At 44.2% G+C, this 11765-nt stretch overlaps 1 pseudogene; it reads right to left on the bottom strand.

Moving 5' to 3' along the window:
* The window catches only part of LOC112072595 (protein-tyrosine kinase 2-beta-like), an 83453-nt pseudogene extending 77187 nt beyond the window's left edge, over positions 1-6266 (bottom strand).
* Positions 6267-11765: the final 5499 nt, after the last annotated feature.

Genomic DNA, 11765 nt, shown 5'->3' with positions numbered 1-11765 from the left:
AGAGATCTTGTATAATAGCTACTGACCCTGGAACTGACCCTGTATAATAGCCTACGTCCCTTATATAGCTACTGACACCTGGAACTGACCCTGTATATAGCTACTGACCCTGGAACTGACCCTGTTATATAGTTACTGATCCTGGAACTGTCCCTGTATATAGCTACTGACCCTGGAACTGACCCTGTATATAGCTACTGACCCTGTATATAGCTACTGTCCTGTATATAGCTACTGACCGCTGGAACTGACCCTGGTATAAGTGGCTACTGACCCTGGAACTGTCCCTGTATATAGCTACTGACCTGGAACTGTCCCTGTATATAGCTACTGACCCTGGAACTGTCCCTATATATAGCTACTGACCCTGGAACTGACCCTGTATATAGCTACTGACCCTGGAACTGACCCTGTATATAGCTACTGACCCTGGAACTGACCCTGTATATAGCTACTGACCCTGGAACTGTCCCCTGTATATAGCTACTGACCCTGGAACTGACCCTGTATATAACTACTGACCCTGTAAACTGACCCTGTATATAGCTACTGACCCTGGAACTGACCCTGTTATATGGCTATCTGACCCTGGAACTGACCTGTATATAGCTACTGACCCGAACTGACTGAATAGCTACTGACCCTGGAACTGACCCTGTATATAGCTACTGACCCTGGAACTGACCCTGTATATAGCTACTGACCCTGGAACTGCCTGTATATAGCTACTGACCCTGGAACTGACCCTGTATATACTACTGACCCTGTAAACTGACCCTGTATATAGCTACTGACCCTGGAACTGTCCATTGTATATAGCTACTGACCCTGGAACTGACCCTGTATATAGCTACTGACCCTGGGAACTGTCCCTGTATTATAGCTACTGACCCTGGAACTGTCCCTGTATATAGCTACTGACCCTGGAACTGTCCTGTATATAGCTACTGACCCTGAACGTCCCTGTATATAGCTACTGACCCTGGAACTGACCTGTATATAGCTACTGACCTGGTAATATAGCTACTGACCTGGAACTGACCCTGTATATAGCTACTGACCCTGTAACTGACCCTGTATATAGCTACTGACCCTGGAACTGACCCTGTATATAGCTACTGATCCTGGAACTGACCGTATATAGCTACTGACCCTGGAACTGACCCTGTATATAGCTACTGACCCTGGAACTGACCCTGTATATAGCTACTGACCCTGGAACTGACCCGTGATATAGCTACTGACCCTGGAACTGACCCTGTAATATAGCTACTGACCCTGGAACTGACCCTGTATATAGCTACTGATCCTGGAACTGACCCTGTATATAGCTACTGACCCTGGAACTGACCCTGTAATATAGCTACTGACCCTGGAACTGACCCGTATATAGCTACTGACCCTGGAACTGCTTGTATATAGCTACTGACCCTGGAACTGACCCTGTATATAGCTACTGACCTGTAACTGACCCTGTATATAGCTCTGACCCTGGAACTGTCATTGTATATAGCTACTGACCCTGGAACTGACCCTGTATATTAGCTACTGACCCTGGAACTGTCCCTGTATATAGCTACTGACCCTGGAACTGTCCCTGTATATAGCACTGACCTGGAACTGTCCCTGTATATAGCTACTGACCCTGGAACTGTCCCTGTATATAGCTACTGACCCTGGAACTGACCCTGTATATAGCTACTGACCCTGGAACTGACCCTGTATATAGTTACTGATCCTGGAACTGACCCTGTATATAGCTATGACCCTGGAACTGACCCTGTATATAGCTACTGACCTGGAACTGTCCCTGTATATAGCTACTGACCCTGTAACTGTCCCTGTATATAGTTACTGATCCTGATATATAGCTTCTTACTTTCTCATGTTCTTCATTCTTATTCATATTTCTTGTGTGTTTTTTATTCTACCTTGTTATTTTTAGTGCTACATTAATAATAATTACTACATTGTTGGGAAAATAGAGTAGATTATTGTTGTACTCAAAGGAGTAGAAGACAGACTACTTCTACTTGTCCCCATAGAGGGACCACATTTGGTGCTAGGTATAAACCGTCTACTTGTCCCCATAGAGGAACCACATTTGGTGCTAGGTATAAACCGTCTACTTGTCCCCATAGAGGAACCACATTTGGTGCTAGGTAGAAACCGTCTACTTGTCCCCATAGGGGAACCACATTTGGTGCTAGGTATAAACCGTCTACTTGTCCCCATAGAGGAACCACATTTGGTGCTAGGTATAAACCTTCTACTTGTCCCCATAGGGGAACCACATTTGGTGCTAGGTAGAAACCTTCTACTTGTCCCCATAGGGGAACCACATTTGGTGCTAGGTATAAACCTTCACTTGTCCCCATAGAGGAACTACATTTGGTGCTAGGTATAAACCGTCTACTTGTCCCCATAGAGGAACCACATTTGGTGCTAGGTAGAAACCTTCTACTTGTCCCCATAGGGAACCACATTTGGTGCTAGGTATAAACCGTCTACTTGTCCCCATAGAGGAACCACATTTGGTGCTAGGTAATAACCGTCTACTTGTCCCCATAGGGAACCACATTTGGTGCTAGGTAGAAACATTAGCAGAGGGTTTCACCTAGAATGAGAAATGTACAACAGTATACAACAATAACATACATCAATCACTGTGTGTGTGTGTGTGTGTGTGTGTTGTGTGTGTGTGTGTGTTGTGTGTGTGTGTGTGTGTGTGTGTGTGTGTGTGTGTGTGGGTGTGTGTGTGTGTGTGTGTGTGTGTGTGTGTGTGTGTGTGTGAGAGAGAGAGAGAGAAAGAGAGAAACAGAGAGATAGATGAGTATGTCTAAGATCACACAGTACACCAGATAGGACAGACTGACCCCGCCCCACACACCCCCGGCACATAGGCTATTGCAGCATAGATACTGCAGACTGAGACAGGGGAGGTTGGGCAACACTGTAGACCTGTCCAAAAGTACTACCAGACAGGGCCAATCAGGAATGATAAACACCACCCACTGTGCCAAAGCACAACCCCCACACCACTCAACCAAAATCCACAGACCACTAACATACTACCTTGAGACAAGGTTGCGTATAGCCCAGGAATATGTCCCCCACCACACTTGCCCACTAGGGGGAGCAAAACCGGACAGGAAGACCCAAGGGAGTGGAGTATAGTGAACAAAGCCTGGCATAGGGAGGAACCACCCTTGCCGTCTCTGACTGCCAGAGACTCTGCCCTCCCTAATAGGGTCAGAGAATCCCAGGAGTGAGTGGGGAACCGGGCCAAGTAGAGACAGCAAGGGTGGTTCCCTTGCTGTCTCTACAAYGACCAGTGCCTTGCCGTTCACCTAATGCACACCTGAGCCATAGGACCTCATGAAGAGATGAGTCTTCAGCAAAGACTTAAAGTTTGAAACCGAGTCTCTGTTAATCTCACATGGATCGGCAAGACTATTCCAGAAAAGAGGAGCTCTATGGGAGAAAGTCCTTCCTCCAGCTTTTTCCTTTGAAATTCTAGGGACAATAAGGACGCCTTGCGTCTTGTGACCGTAGCGTACACGTAGGTACATAATGTACGGTAGGAACAAATCAGAGAGATAAGTAGGAGCAAGGCCATGTAATGCTTTGTAGCTTAACAGTAAAAACTTGAAAATCAGCCCTAGCCTTAACAGGAAGCCAGAGGTTAGCACTGGAGTAATATGATTTTTTTTTTTATGATTCTAGTCAAAACATCTAACAAGAAATGGGAGACTAGGGGGGGGCTAAATGGAGGGTAACATAGGTGCTGTCTTAAGAGATGGTTATAAATATTCAAATGATGTGATGCATGTTCGAGGAGTTTCAGAAGAGTCCAGCTGAGCTGAAGACACTGAAGACAAGGTCCCCAATGGCCAGGAGTCTGGTCTTAGTAGTTATAAGAACGCTGGAGTCAGATGAGTAGAGTGAGCGACAGGGAATTTAGATGTGCAAACAGGTCAGAAGGATAAGGAAGAGCCAGGACATGGAGAGATGTGTAGCTGAGCAGTGGAGTCGGTAGAGAGGAGGATGTGATGGTTTCCCTGGTTTTACGTGTGGATGTAGGGAAGTGTTCGGTTTCCAGTGGTGTGAAATAAAGGATCCAAGGAGCGAACAACGATGGTCTTTTAAAGGTTTAATAGCACTCAGACAATGTGCACAATGAGAAGTAGCATACAGCCTGCCTGTACTGCAACAGTCCGCAGCCTTACTTCATACCATAACATCAGATAAGGACCCAGAYGAGAGAGAACACCATGTTTTCCCTCCCCCCCTGCCAGCCCATCAGAATGCCTGCAAACAGATTGAGCCATAAAGGTAAGATAACACCAAAATGGTGTACCGTTCAGCGTAGGCACTGAAGCTACAGAATTCTGAACATATTGAAGAGGGTTGACAGAGAGAGGCTATAGAGATGAACATTTSACCAACTATTTAACACAATACTATTCAGAATGCCCAAAACCTGGCGCTCTTAACTTTGCAGAACAGAAAGTCTTATTGTTGTGTGAAAATGAGGAAGTCATTGAGTTGGGCTCTAATATTGTCCTTTATGGGTGTGGAATGTATGTCCCTGACCTGTGAACAATACAACGTTGGTTTTAAGGTGACTAGGTCATGTGATCAAGGACCAATTGGAATTCTAAGTCAAACATTTAACAAATAAATTAAAGTAAAAGAAAATGTAACAATATTTCAGAAAACCAAAAGGATGTGCGATGTGCATCCCTACCCTCCAACGTTGGTTCGAGGAGTCTAGGTCACATGGTCAAGGAGAAATTGAATTGTAAGTGCTTTTTTTATCAATAAAATAATTTTTATTAAATGGAATCATTTGAGAAAACTAAAGCATGTGCCTTTCTATAMAAGGAATAATGGACTGTTGAAATCAGGTTAAGTCACGTGGTTGAAGACCTATTGAAATGTGACATTTTCAAATATTTATATAAAATCTTTATAGGAAAACCATGTGCGATGTGTGTCCCTATTCTGTGAACAACACAATGTTGGTTTATGCTGCATAGGTCACATGGCCAAGGACTTAATGAAATAAGTATTTTTAAAAATATATATATGTTAAAATTGTTGGTATCATTTTTTGAGAAAACCAAAGGGTGTGCAACTTGCCTCTCTATGTAAGAAATAATGGACAGTTGAAATTGCTAAGTCACTTGGTGTACCGGCTATTGGATTTTTAATATTGTGATCATGCACTTTGTTGACGGTCCCTTACTAGTTGCATTGACCTTGAGCGGGCTGCCTACAAGGTTGCCTTGTGATTATGAAGCTCGGGTCGGACTCGGGAAAATAAGACCTGTGCAATGTTGTACACATGTTTTCCTTCATAAAGAGCCTAAACTGAGGTATATAGCTCAAATCGTTCCCGAGCAATAGAAGTTTGAAGTTCCCGAATGTCTGGCCAATATCGAATCTCAAACCAACTTTTTCCGCGGTAATCCACCTCACTTGTCAAAGTGAACCAAAACACAGATAGATACACCCTGCATACTTGCCTATTCTATAAGAGAGCCAGTATAGCAAGAACACTTGTTTTGGAGTATGTAGGGTTACATACTGCAGCGTCATACACCCAGGCGCTGGAAGTACGTGTCAACAATTTCACCTGCACAGACTTGCAGTGTTAATTGAGATTCTTCCAACTGAACTCCAGGTAGCAAATGCAATGGAAGCAATTCCACACATTATGCATATGTAGTTCAAGTTAAAATGCTTGAATCCAAAAAAGGTATCTCATATATCTATAACGGTAAAGGACTCATGCCATTAAGACGTGTAAATCAATCTATTACATGAAGCACATGTTGTCCTCAGTCTTCATGTTTTGAACATTTCATTCAGAGACACGACATGACATATTTGTAAACTGCTAGAAATAATATGACGTTCACGGTATAATTTTACTGACTTCAAACGACTCTTGAATAGTTTTGTTTTGCGTGAACCGTAAACAATAATGAATAACTCAGATCACTTGAAATACCTTGACGCAGCTAACGTCGCGTTGAGTCTCCTACAGCTGAAGGTAAAAAGCCCACATTTGACAGTTGTGAAAACACTTCTTGCATTGAGTTTTTACGAATTTGCCTCTTACCTAATTTGAGAACTTGTCACCCCACGAGCATCTGGAAATGTTGATATTCTATTTCTGGTAGATGCGCTATAGGCCAAGTGCTTTGGGTATTACCAGGTATTCCCCCGAAGAAAACGTTATGTGAAGCAGGAAGGTGTTTGCTCAAGCCACTCCCTTGTCGGTTGGATACTTCCTTATTTCTGTGGTATTACAATTTATATTGTGTTTTGTGCAAGTAATAGCTATGTTATAAACTACGTTTGTGAATATATATATATATTTTTWGTTGGGTTCAAAACGTTTATATTCTCTATAGGCCTACACACTATAGTGTCTTAGAGTGGGCATGCATAAACTATTCAAAACCATAAAGTATAGTGGAATAAATGTGTTTGCCAGAGAAATAGTTATGTATGGTGTAGAAACACGAGATACATTACCACACGTTACCACGTCTCCTGTAGACCTACTCAGGTTAGGTTGAATGTCTTTAGGAGGCAGAGTTTTTGTATAGTATAGCAATATAGAGTATAGCAATCCACCCTTGGGTCACCTAATAACCAATAAAGAACACTAGAGGGCGCCATAGTTCTGTTTCTTAGACAGACAGCTGGTTCCTAAACAGGGCCTGCTCTCGCCTTTTGGGGACACTAAGACTTATTTACGTTGTAGTCATTTAGTAGATGATCTTATCCAGAGTGACTTACAGGAGCAATTAGGGTTAAGTGCCTTGCTCAAGGGCACATCAAGAGATTTTTTACCTAGTCGGCTCAGGGATTCAAACCAGAGACCTTTCGGTTACTGGCCCAACYGTAGGCTACCCGCCACACTTATGTCACGTTAATGATATCTGAGTGAGAACGACTAACAAAATCAAGCAATTTTCACACATTTCATTTAATTCTACTAATTTTCCCATGGGGCAGAGATATTTTTTTTTWAATCAGTTTTCCAGCTAATTTCCATAAAATTCTACCCATTTCGCCATGCCCTATGCCATGTTAATGTGCTCTGAGTGAGAGTGACTAACAAAATGAATGGGGGCCCCCCTGGAGGTCCGGGACCCTGGGCATGTGCCCTGCGTGACCGGTCGGTATTCGACCATGTGACCGGTCGGTATTCSACCATGACCGGTCGGTATTCGACCATGACCGGTCGGTATTCGACCATGACCGGTCGGTATTCGACCATGATAGCTGGGTAGACTCATTTACAAATCTAAAAATTGTTAGCTGACCTGGCTAATTGAGTGATGGTCAATGACTGACATAACAAGAGAAAACTTTGCTGATACCACAACCCACATTTTTTACTTTCACCTTTTGTATTCTACTATTCTACCTCTCAACAGTAAATTGGAGACCCCGACTGGGGCCGGCCCTGTTCCTACACCCAGTGGACTTATCCTCCCTGGTTGGTTGGGGTGTTACCCATTATAGAGACTGTAGAAGGAACAGCATATACAGAAGAGGGGACATGAGGTGTAGAAGGAACAGCATATACAGAGGGGGGACATGAGGTGTAGAAGGAACAGCATATACAGAGGGGGGACATGAGGTGTAGAAGGAACAGCATATACAGAGGGGGGACATGAGGTGTAGAAGGAACAGCATATACAGAGGGGGGACATGAGGTGTAGAAGGAACAGCATATACAGAGGGTGGATATGAGGTGTAGAAGGAACAGCATATACAGAGGGGGACATGAGGTGTAGAAGGAACAGCATATACAGAGGGGGACATGAGGTGTGAAGGAACAGCATATACAGAGGGGGGACATGAGGTGTAGAAGAACAGCATATACAGAGAGGGGACATGAGGTGTAGAAGGAACAGCATATACAGAGGGAGGACATGAGGTGTAGAAGGAACAGCATATACAGAGGGTGGATATGAGGTGTAGAAGAACAGCATATACAGAGGGTGGACATGAGGTGTAAGAGGAACAGCATATACAGAGGGGGACATGAGGTGTAGAAGGAACAGCATATACAGAGGGGGGACATGAGGTGTAGAAGGAACAGCATATACAGAGGGTGGATATGAGGTGTAGAAGGAACAGCATATACAGAGGGGGGACATGAGGTGTAGAAGGAACAGCATATACAGAGGGGGACATGAGGTGTAGAAGGAACAGCATATACAGAGGGGGGACATGAGGTGTAGAAGGAACAGCATATACAGAGGGGGGACATGAGGTGTAGAAGGAACAGCATATACAGAGGGTGGACATGAGGTGTAGAAGGAACAGCATATATAGAGGGGGACATGAGGTGTAGAAGGATCAGCATATACAGAGGGTGGACATGAGGTGTAGAAGGAACAGCATATACAGAGGGGGTACATGAGGTGTATAAGGAACAGCATATACAGAGGGTGGACATGAGGTGTAGAAGGAACAGCATATACAGAGGTGGACATGAGGTGTAGAAGGAACAGCATATACAGAGGGTGGACATGAGGTGTAGAAGGAACAGCATATACAGAGGGGGTACATGAGGTGTAGAAGGAACAGCATATACAGAGGGTGGACATGAGGTGTAGAAGGAACACATATACAGAGGGTGGACATGAGGTGTAGAAGGAACAGCATATACAGAGGATGGACATGAGGTGTAGAAGGAACAGCATATACAGAGGGTGGACATGAGGTGTAGAAGGAACAGCATATACAGAGGGTGGACATGAGGTGTAGAAGGAACAGCATATACAGAGGGTGGACATGAGGTGTAGAAGGAACAGCATATACAGAGGGTGGACATGAGGTGTAGAAGGAATAGCATATACAGAGGGGGTACATGAGGTGTAGAAGGAACAGCATATACAGAGGGTGGACATGAGGTGTAGAAGGAACAGCATATACAGAGGGTGGACATGAGGTGTGAAGGAACAGCATATACAGAGGTGGACATGAGGTGTAGAAGGAACAGCATATACAGAGGGTGGACATGAGGTGTAGAAGGAATAGCATATACAGAGGGGGTACATGAGGTGTAGAAGGAACAGCATATACAGAGGGTGGACATGAGGTGTAGAAGGAATAGCATATACAGAGGGGGTACATGAGGTGTAGAAGGAACAGCATATACAGAGGGGGGACATTAGGTGTAGAAGGAACAGCATATACAGAGGGTGGACATGGGTGTAGAAGGAACAGCATATACAGAGGGGGGACATGAGGGTAGTGAAGGAACAGCATATACAAGAACATCTCAACACAACATACCGACCTGGTTCGGGGCATCATTTTCAAGCTACTCCGCCTCACTCAGCCATCCAAACTCTCCCATACCAGTCACTCCACTCCAGCCAGTATGTGAGGGAGTTCAGAATAGCTGTGAGTGTGTGGATTCTAGACTAGAGAGAGTGGCCTATGGGGTTGGCATATCTGTGGTTGTATACTAGCCATACCACTCCAGTCCAGCTAGTAGGTCGCCAGGGAAGGGATCATGGCATAACTATGGTTGTGTACTAGACAGTGACAGCTGCTATGGGGTTCATGTCTGGGGCAGGAGCGGGCATGAACAAGCCTCACCCTCCCACCACCCAACCTGAGCCAACAACATTCACCAACACTCCCACGCACTAACTATATCAACAACACAGTACCACAGTGTCAAAGGCAGGCAGGCAGGCATCCACAACAGGTGCTACACCACAACATCACACACACACACGCACGATAGTCTGACTGGGCTGTGCCAATGGCAGTTTATCTAGCTACTGTATCTGGGCACAGAGGTGGCATGGGACCCCCATATCCCTTTAAATTATCTACCAACTATCTCTTTAAATGATCTAACAACTATCCCTTTAAATGATCTGCCAACGATCCCTTTAAATGATCTACCAACTATCCTTTCTATTTTCTACCAACTATCCTTTTAAATGATCTACCTACTATCCCTTTCTAATCTCTACCAAATATCTCTTTAAATAATCTACCAACTATCTCTTTCAATTCTCTACCAACTATCTCTTTCTATTCTCTACCAACTACCCTTTAAATGATCTACCAACTATCCCTTTAAATGATCTACCAACTATCCCTTTCTAATCTCTACCAAATATCTCTTTAAATAATCTACCAACTATCTCTTTCTATTCTCTACCAACTATCCCTTTAAATGATCTACCTATTATCCCTTTCTATTCTCTACCTACAATCCCTTTCTATTCTCTACCAACTATCCCTTTCTATTCTCTACCAACTATCCCTTTAAATCAAAATCAAAATCAAGTTTATTTATATTTTTATATAGCCCTTCGTACATCAGCTAATATCTCGAAGTGCTGTACAGAAACCCAGCCTAAAACCCCAAACAGCAAGCAATGCAGGTGTAGAAGCACGGTGGCTTTATGGAGTTGTATATTTGGGCTTTGTTTTGCTCTGTCGGTTTGTTCGTTATTGGTTGGGTGTCTTTTATGTTGGTCTGGTGTTTCTCGTCGGTTGCGTTCGTTTCGTGTTCGTGAGGTTGCTGAGGTAGGTACTGTGGGTCTTCCCCGGTCACCACGTCTAGGTTTGCATGGCGGGGTCCGAGTCACGGTGGCTTTTATTCGCGGTTCCACGTCTTGGAGTTGATTGTCAGGGGTGAGGTCTCACGTGGGTATCCACGGTGTAGCTGTTAGTTGCTGTGCCAGTGGGTACGAGGTATCTAAGTGGCGATAGCAGGCGGACAGTAACTGAGGTTGATTGTGCAGGGGTCGAGTAATATAGACGTGGCTTACACACGGTACTCAGTACTGGAAGTTGATGTGCAGGGTCGGGGTATTAACAACCGAGTCATGTAGTAGCAAAAAAGTGTTAAACAAGAAAGATATATGCTTCACAGGTTCAAGTAACAGGGGCCTTCATGGTTCGAATTGCTGCAAAGAAGACCACTACTAAAGGACACCAATTTAGAAGGAGATGGCTTGGCCAAGAAACAAAGCAATGGGACATAGAGCGGTGAATCGATAGATAAAACAGTAGCAAAAGCGTGATGTGATGAGTCCTAAAAGAGTTTGTGCAAAAAGGGTCAATGCGATAGTCGGGTAGTTATTCTGTTATACTATTTAACTATTTTAGCAGTCCTGCTGTCTTGCGGGTATGGAATATGTTTAGATCTGTGGTTCTAGACTTGCGCTTGGTGCGCTGTGCCGTGCGTTAGAGCAGAAAAGGCTCCCATAACCAGTGTAAGGCTGCCCGAAGAACTTTTGGGGTGGAGGAGACATGCTCCAGTTACGACGAGGATGACTCACAGGCTTATGAGGGGTTTGCGCAGTCCTGTTCTTGGCTGTCCGTTGGGTGAGATTATAACAGAATCTATGCAAGATTAAGATTGTTCAAAATGTTCATGAAGTCGACAAGCATGGTAAATATATATACTCATGACTCAAGTTTTTATCAGTAGGTAGTTCTCAATTCATAGCCGATCATTAAACAGATAGTTTACTGAAGATACTACAAGCAGTGTAGCTGGGACAGTTGTGGGCGGTTTTCGAGGTAACCGGAAATCAGGCGCTATGAACGAGTTTTGGTAAACTGGGATATTAGCCGAGGCTCCAGGTGGATACTGGGGTACTACGCAAAGTGTGAGTCATGTCTGCCTCAGGTAAGTGACTGACGTAGTGTCTGGTATCATAAGGATGGACTCTTGAATAATTGACACAGAGTCA

This window comes from Salvelinus sp. IW2-2015, unplaced genomic scaffold (assembly GCF_002910315.2).
Source record: "Salvelinus sp. IW2-2015 unplaced genomic scaffold, ASM291031v2 Un_scaffold1976, whole genome shotgun sequence".
Taxonomy (NCBI): Eukaryota; Metazoa; Chordata; class Actinopteri; order Salmoniformes; family Salmonidae; genus Salvelinus; species Salvelinus sp. IW2-2015.
This window is presented reverse-complemented; position numbering and strand designations above follow the sequence as displayed.